We start from the raw sequence: 9,039 nt of genomic DNA on the forward strand, positions 1-9,039 counted from the left end.
AAGGTGGGTCTGCGAGTCAGCAACCCCCTGCGAATCAAAGTACCGTTTAATACGTCCAACATAGAACGTCTGGTGTGTCGTCATTGACTTTGGAAGGTCGATGGTGTACGACGCACCATGTCTGGCCAGGACTGCAAAAGGTCCGATGAAGCGGTGCTTCAGTTTGTTGCTGCCGACAGAGCTGACAGTGTCAAGAGGTAGGTTCCTCGTGTCTAGCAACACTAAGTCCCCAACCTCAAATATACTTAAGTTTCCTCTTTCTTGTTTGTCTGAGTACTCCTTTTGTTTATCTTGGGCTGCTGCCATGGCATCGCGGAACCTGCTGACAATGTTCAGCTTGGTATCCATAAAGGATTCCACCTGTTTCCGCAGCGAAACTGGTCTCACATCCGAGACCTGGGAGGAAAGGGCTTTCCGAGCCTCTCCCCCACTTAGAATAGAGGAGTCAGTGTCTCCTCGAAGAGTGAGAGGCACTCTGGGGTAGCGGAAGCCGTTCAAGTAGAGCGGCGAGCACCCCGTGGACGCGTGCACCGCGTTGTTGAGCGCAAACTCAACAACTGGAAGCTGCGTCGACCACGTACGTGGTGCTGCCGCGCACACACTGCGCAGAGTGTCCTCGAGCACTCGATTGACGCGCTCTGTTTGGCCGTCTGTCTGCGGATGATCCGCAGTGGACATCTGCAAACAAGTTCCCAGTAAAGGGAACAGCGTTTTCAAAAACGCAGCAGTGAACCGCGGGTCTCGGTCCGAGACAATCGTCTCTGGGAGACCGTGATAGCGGAACACGCCATCGACGAACTGCCTTGCGGTTTGTTCGCCCGTAACAGTGACGGGAACTGGAGCAAGATCTACCATCTTGCTCAGCCGACACACGAACACCAAAATTCCGGTGTTGCCGTGTCCGTCGGCGGGAAGCCCAAAGATGAAGTCAAGACTCATCGACTTCCAGCAATCAGCCGATACGGGCAGGCTCTGTAGTGGAGCCGAAGAGTGCCCTGCGGGTTTGACCCGCTGACATGTTTCACATGTCTTGACGTACCGGGCGACCCACTTGTAAATGTGGGTCCACCAGAAGGACTGAGAGACCGACAGAAAGGTCTTCTCGCGGCCCAAGTGACCGCTGGAGGGCGCGTCATGCGCCTCCGCGAGGATGTCGAACTTAAGATCCTCGTCGTTGGGTACGACCACCCGTGGAGGATCAGTTGGCTCCACCCGGTAATAGAGGAGGCCATCCTTTAGCTCATATCGGTGGAGCCGTGAGCGCTGTCGCGACGAGAGCCAGTCGGACTTTGCGCTCGTTCCTGCCATAAGGAACTTGACGATAGGCGCGACAGCCTGATCGTCCCGATACGTCATGCGTATCCGATCATATAGATCCGTTGTCACCCGCGTGATGTGGGCCAACTCATAGTCAGGACGCCGAGAGAGGGCGTCCGCAAGCACGTTGAGCTTGCCCGGCTTGTATTCGACGCGGAAGTTATACTCCGCGAAGAAGGACAGCCACCTCGCCATCCTTTGCGAGAGGTGAGGCGAGTTAGTCGCCGTCCTCAAGGATGCGTGGTCTGTGTAGATCACGAAGGGCCGAGACCCAGAAGGTGAACACGAAACTTCACAAGGGCATATTTCATTGCCAGGAGCTTCTTGTCGTGGACAGGGTAGTTCCGCTCGGCGGCTTTGAGCTGCCTGGACTGGAACGAGATGACTCGTTCGTGTCCAGCCGTGTCGGCCTGCAGCAATGCACATCCGATGGCGTAATCGGAGGCATCGCAGACGACGCTAAACGGCTTCGTCTCGTCCGGCAGGGCCAGGACAGGGGCCTCTTGGAGACTGGCCTTGATGCTGTCAAAAGCATCCTGGTGCTCTTGCTCCCAGCGCCAGTCGACGTCCTTCTGAAGGAGGCTCGACAAGGGCTTAGCGAAGCCCGCGTACCCTGCGCTGTACTTGTGAAGGTAGTTGGCCAAGCCCAACCACTCTCGAAGATCCTTCTGGGATCGGGGCGTCGGCCATGCTGCTATGGCCTTGACCTTGTCTGGGTCAGCCCGAACGCCCACGCTGCTTACGAAGCAACCGAGAACTTTAATCTCTGGTGACGCGAAAACGCACTCGTCGATGTTGGCGTAGAGCTTGTTCGCTCGCATCACGTCCAACACTCGGCGGAGGTGTCCTAGATGCACCTCCATGGCCGTCTTGCCTCCCTCGGCACGGCTATGGACAAATATGTCGTCGAAGTACGTCTGTACGAAGGTACGCAAAGGGCGGAGCAGTTGCGTCACCAGGCGCTTAAACGTCGCCGGGGCGTTAGACAAGCCCTGTGGCATGACGAGCCACTCCCAAAGCATGCCGCTTGGAGTGCTTACCGCGGTGAGCGAGATGTCACTCGCCCGCATTAGGATCTGGCAGTATGCGTCTACCAAATCCAGCGCACTGTACAGTACGCTTCCGGCCATGTTGTTTAACAACACATCCTTTCGTGGTATTGGTGTTTGGGCCGGCACCGCTGCGTTGTTCAGCTTGTTATAAGCGTGAACCAGACGCCACTTTCCGTTCGGCTTTCGAACGCAGAAAGTCGGCGTCGAGTGCGGGGATTTCGACTCTTGCACCATGCCTGCCTTCGCTTTCGCGACGAAGAAGGCATCAATGACCTCGCATCGTTCGCGCGGGAAAGGCCGTTGACCCGTGACACAGTACTTTGTGCCAGGCACGAGATTGATCTCATGCCGTACGCCTCGATCTGGTTGGGGTTGGGTCGGTGGGTGTTTGTTCACCACGTTCGGATACTTCGTAACCAAAGGATACACCGGATCATTGGGGTTCTTAAGGATCTCAGAGCCCAAGCGCGTCCGACACTGCTTATTCAGCTCTTCCAGGACGTCCTCGTCCAGGACAGATGAGGAGCTCAACTCCTCCCGAGTGGTCTCGGGCCTTATGAGTACCATCTCGGCAACCTTCCCAGCCTTGAGGTTGGCCAGGAAAGACTCGACCGAGGTTCAGTATCGCTGCAACCTCTGGCAGCGGTTCCAAGTGGACACCAGATTCCTTGACGAGTAAACCGGTCTCGCCATCGAAGATGTGATAACACTCTTCCACCGGCCCTGGACTTCGAGTCGCTTAAGGCGACGTCGTCGTCGACGGCGACCGTGACATGAAACTTTGTTACCCACGTCTGGGGATGTCGGAGCGCCGACATCCGAGACACTCGAGGCCTCGTGTGGTACTGTGTTACCCACACAGGAAGCGTATCCGACGTCTTCCTTTTCGGTTAGGGTCTGGGCGACTGTGTGTGGAGCTCTGTTACCCGCCTTGAACACGCAAATCCCAGCGTTCGTGATGGCTGCAGTACTATATTACCCGCTTGTGGATCTAAGTTACCCACTTAGCCAGCGCCTCTTCTGGGCACTGCCACCATCAAAGCATCCTCGGAGCCGTCATATACGTCGACGACTCCCAAGCATCTGCCGAATGCTTTGGTACCCTGGCATCCCTTGCGGGCGCCCCGGGTCCTGACAGAGGTGGGAACATGACTCACCAATGCTCTGTCGGACTGCGCAGGGCGGCTGGCACCGATTGCCTTGCCTCGTCAGTCGATCCAAGGCTCGGGCTTCTCAAGCCAGGGCATGCTCAGGATCATATCATATGGATCCATATCGAGAACAGTGAGCTGTTCGAGGCTGTCAAAGTCCTCAAACTTGACGGTCAGATCCAATTGGACGTTGGGGACAGTGACGACCTTCCCGTCGGCCAGTCGCACTGACACCGTCCCGTTGCCCTTGCTTTCTCTCAAAGCATCGGACAACTTGTTGCTATTACGAGCAACTCTCTGGCGGCGTGCGAAGCTCTTCGACGCCCCAGAATCGATCAAGATTCTAAAGGGATGATCGCATCCTAGTACACGACCGTGTACTACGAGCAACCCGCCGCTGCTCTTCGCCGATTCGAGAGTGCGAAGACTAAGTCCCCGTGGTACGCGCCACCCGCGCACCCATCACGAAGACTTAGTTCTTCCCCAGTAGGGCGTTCCGCCCCTACTGGTTCCCGGCGTTCCCCTGCCCCCGGGATCCTGGCTTCTGCCATCGACCCTTGAGGACGGGCTTGGGGAAGGACCGTCTGCGGAGTCTTTCCGCGGGACAGTCGCGCTTGAAGTGGCCCATCTTCCCACAGCCGAAGCAGCGGATGTCACGCTGTTCGGCGGACCCGAGTTCTATGGGAACTGGTCCTTTGGGGCTTGTTCGACCGGGAGCCGACAAGGAACCCCCCGGCCACGCTGAGGCCGGCGTACGCGCCTGGCGATGGTTGTACTCTTCTTGAAGGGCCACTTGAATCGCCTCTTCAAGGGTGCTTGACTGCACCCGGAGCAGCTGAGTGCGTGCGGGCCCCACTCGAAGGCCGTCCATGAACACAGTCATCTTGATGTGCTCGTTGAGTGGGTTTACCACTAGGGACGCCGTGAGCTCCCGTATCTCTTGCACGTACTCGTGCAGCTCACGCCTCCCTTGTTTACACGAGAGGAAGCGCGAACGCTGGCGGTACTCGTAGCTCGCCGGGTGGAACGCGGCTCGGAGCTGTTCACACAGCTGAGCCCAGGATGCGAAACATCCAGGGGATGTTGCTTCCCGTGTGTACATCCAACTCTTAGCACGGCCGCCCGCTAAGGTTGGAGAGTGCAAAAGAAACACGAAGCTGCTCGGTCGAGATCAGAACCGCGTCCATCGCGAGCTCAACTTCTCGGACCCAGAAGTGAAGGTTCTCGCCTTCCTTCCCTTCATACGGCTTAGCCTTCAGCCGTATTGGCTTCGGGTGAGGCGGATTTGCTTCCGCCGCCGGAGCCTGCAGATTTTCCCGCACATGCGCGATGAGGCCCTGCTCGGCCGGTGTTGACACCACCAGGCTCTGCAGGGCCTCCATCCCGAAGATGCCTGCCATCTTCCGAACCGACTCGAACTGAGAGTCGTTCATATGAAAGAAGTCGTTCCTATCCATGGCAACGAACTTCGGAGAGGTTCAGATAGTCTACCCACGGTGGCGTGGATTGACTACGAGTGCTACCAAGTGTGACGGGGTCACACAGCACCTTGCGCTAGAGAAAGTTATCTTCCGAGAGTATACAAACTCTCAGTGAACGGCAGTTCACAGGTCCCTTCTTTAGTTAAAAGAGAGCGAAGTGACCTAATTAAGGTAGAATGTAAACTGAGTATATTTATAGGTAGATAAAGCTTGGGTTTAATACAAACTATAAGTCACCTATAGAAATGCAATGCCGTTAACCAATGGTTGGCTTTGAACGACCTTGGTACTTTGTACCAAATATCCCGAAGTATGACGTGTCACACTTCATGTAACCAGGGTACACTTAGGGCTACGTACCCCGTTACAAGATGGCTTCAAGCGTGCGCTCAAACTACCAACGAGTCGTCGTCGGTGTCACTACCGCTAGTCTAGCGGCGCTAGAGCCCGCTGCTGGCGCTGTCTCACGATGAAAATAGCGAAGTGTCGCCACGGCCAACCACTGTTGGCATCCGTCCAGATATGCATTAGGTATACATCTCCATTACCTAGAAAGCATACGTTGTTTTTACTTGAAAAAAACACACAAGAGTTTCATTCTAAAGATTTGAAAACACTCCAAAATCATCCGTTGTAAGGTGATGTTTCATTTGAGATTAAGTAGAATAAAAATAAAAAAAGATAATCTAACCTAAAGGGATACAAAAAAAATCATCCGTTTTAAACTAGATTATAACCCGTAACCCGCCCGCCTGTGGCTCGCACCTGACAGCGAGAACGACTTCGTAAGTCTCTTGGATGACGCTCAACTTGACTTGGACTCGGCTGCCTCAGCCAGGGCTGCTATGGATGACGCAATGATTTACACGCTGTGTCAAGGTGTAGCGTTGAACTCGACGGGTGAGTTGCTTCCACTTGCAGAAGGCTATACGGAAGATTCTCCACGAAAAGCTCTCGGCAGTCAGACAGAGGGCGCGCTCTTGGCCTTCGCCACAGATTGCAGTGATGGAGACTTCGACTACGCTGCGATGCGCACAAACGCCAGCATCCGGCGTGTCTTGCCCTTCAGTAGCGAGCGCAAACGCATGTCTGTGGTTATCCCAGTGCCATACGGCGAGAATCAGTGGCGCACGTATACGAAGGGAGCCCCCGAGCTCGCTCTTGCACGTTGCACCGAGCTACAGACACGCTCGGGTGGCACCATTCCACTGACCAGCGGGCTGTTAGACAGAGGTTATACTGTGAGAATGTAGAAGTGATATTTTCTCTGTTAACCATCTTCCTGTGGCAGCCACCCGTGCCACCTCTCCTGTGCTTCCGTATAGTCGGCGGCCGAGCCGGTCTTTTCTACCGCCTTGAACCGCAGCTGCTCCAGCCGCACGGTCCAAATCCAACACTCCTTCTCGGTCGTCGCACTCTCGGCAGAACACGTCACTTCAGCTTGAAGATCTCCCGCAGTTCCGCGATCCTCGGCGCCGGTAACGCCTTTGGGAGAAGATCCGCCATCATCAGGCGTGACTCCACTATCCCTTTCCTGGCAAAATCACAGATGAACTTCACGCGGATGTCTACGTGCTTCGCACTCGCCAGGCTCTCCTCGGATTCTAGCTGCTTGATCGCCGCCTGGTTGTCCATCCACATGGGCACTGGCTCCACTACCCGGAAACCCAGCTCACGCACCAGTTCCCGAAGTCCCAGCAGCTCGCGCCCCACGTGCGACGCTGACGTGAACTCGGCCTCCATCGTGGAGAGCGACACGCCGGTCTGCTTCTTGCAGATCCACTGCACCACAGCCCCGTCCATCGTCACGACTCCTCCAGTCACCGACTTCCTGTCGCTCTTGTCGGCGGCGAAGTCTGCGTCGCTCCAGCTCTCCAAAGCCATCACGTCGTCCTTCCTCGTCGGCGCCTGCATGATCAGCTTGACGCTCTACGTGCCCTTCAAGTACCTTGCGACCCTCTTGGCCAGCTTCCAGTCACTCGTGGTCGGCTGGTGTGTCCTCCTCGTCGCCTTATGCACAGCGAAACTAATGTCGGGTCTCGTGCACCGTGCGATCCAAAGCAAGCTTCCCACGAGCGATTGGAAACGGCGGATAGTTGGCTCACCCGGCGCACCCACCTTGGTCAACAACTGCGGCTCGTCAACCTCCGCCTCGTTGTGCTCCTCACCAACCGGAACCCGCACACTGTTCGCGCTCGCCAGCCCATGCTGCTCCAGCAGCTCCTCGATCGTCGCCTGCTGGTCCAGCGAGTACCCTCGCCTGCTGTCCAGCTTCACGCGCATCCCCAAGAATTTCCTCACCTCGCCCAAGTCTTTCACGGACAACACGCTCATGGAGCAGAAGAAGTCGTCTACCAGACTCGGCTTGGACGCGGTGACCAGGAGATCATCCACGTACACGCCCACGAGCGTCATCTCGCCGTCCTCTCGCTTGTATTATAGGCACATGTCCGTCACGCACCGTGTGAACCCCGCCTCCTCCAGCTTTGTGTGCAGGAGTTGACTCCACAGCCTGCCTGCTTGGCGTAGGCCGTACAGCGACTTCCTCAAGCGTAGCGCCAGCTTACCTTTTACGCTCACTCCGAGCCTGCGCATCACTTCATCTCCAATCATTATTCCCTGTGGGATCTCCAGGTAGATCTCGAGATGCTGCTCCTTGTGTGCCTTCACGTACGCGTTGAAGATGTCCCCGTGCCTCGCCGGCACGCCCCAGCGACGAGCAAAATCCAGGATGACCTTCACCGTGCTCAGTTCCATGACCGCCGCGAGCGTGAGCCCGAAGTCCACGCCAAAGATCTACTCGTTGCCACACGCAACGAGCCTGGCCTTGAACCTTTCTATGGCTCCGTCTGCATCAGTCTTGGTCTTGATTACCCACTTAGTGTGCAGCACGTGGCTGCCGATCGGAGCACCACCACGACCCACACGCCGTTCTCCTTCCAGCGGCATTTGAGGCTCCTCCGCGATGGCAACCAGCCATTTCCCTCCAGAGCTTGCTCCTCTTTGCCTGCCGGTAGCTCTTCGGGTCGGGCTCCCCGCACGCTGTTCACCACGTCCGCGGTCTGTTCCACCCGATCCTCATCAGCGCCTCCACTCGCCACCGCCTCAGCGGGCTTCCGCGTAGCCGAGCGCGTCTGATGCCTATCCCGCGTCCAGCGAGATTTCTTCCCGCGACGCTTCGCCTTTCCTTCGTCTTTCTCCTCGAAGTGTCTGTCTCCGATGCGCCCGTGCCCTCCGACTCCTCGGAGTCCTCCAGGTGCACGCGCTTCAATTGCTCGTTCTGCGTCCGACAACGTCTCGACGTTGCTCACATGCTGCGTCACTACGACTACCTTATCCTTCGGGAGATACACCCGGTAGCCTTTAATCTCGTCGTTCTTTCCCACGATCATGCCCGTCTTGCCCCGCTCACCCAGGGACTTGTTCTTTGCGTCCACGTGCACCGTACAGGGCGACCCGAAAACCACGATGTCACTCAAATCCGGTGTGCTCTTCGTGAGCATCTGCAGTGGCGACTTCGATCCCGGGTTAGCCTTCGTCGGGCTCCTGTTTAGGATATAGGCTGCATATTCCGCAGCATCCCCCCAGAAACTAAGCGGAAGGCCACAGGCGAACACCATGCTCCGCACCATATTCATAACGGTGCGGTGTATTCGTTCCGCCTTGCCGTTACTAGCCTGGTTTCGCGGCTCGCTAATCTGCCTCCTGATTCCGGTATCTTTGCAGAAGAGATCGAGGGTCTTGTATTCCCCACCACCGTCCGTCCTCAGCACGTGTATACGGCAGTTGAACTGCCGCTTAAAGTATGCCATGAAATGCTTAAGCTTCTGTGCCGCGACGGCCTTAGTCTTCGCCAAGAAGACCCTGCAGTAGTTAGGCCATGATCACAAGGTTGACCATGTATCGGTATTCTTAGTCGATCTCTCGGAGCATCGGCCCTTCAGGCGGAGAGAATGATCCCTCGAATCACGTCAATGGAGCGAGTTTGCCCCGGGTGTCCTTGCCCGATGCTCTTCTGGGCCGGTTTGCCCTGGGGAC

This window comes from Phytophthora infestans, genomic scaffold, assembly GCF_000142945.1.
Source record: "Phytophthora infestans T30-4 supercont1.29 genomic scaffold, whole genome shotgun sequence".
Classification (NCBI taxonomy): domain Eukaryota; phylum Oomycota; class Peronosporomycetes; order Peronosporales; family Peronosporaceae; genus Phytophthora; species Phytophthora infestans.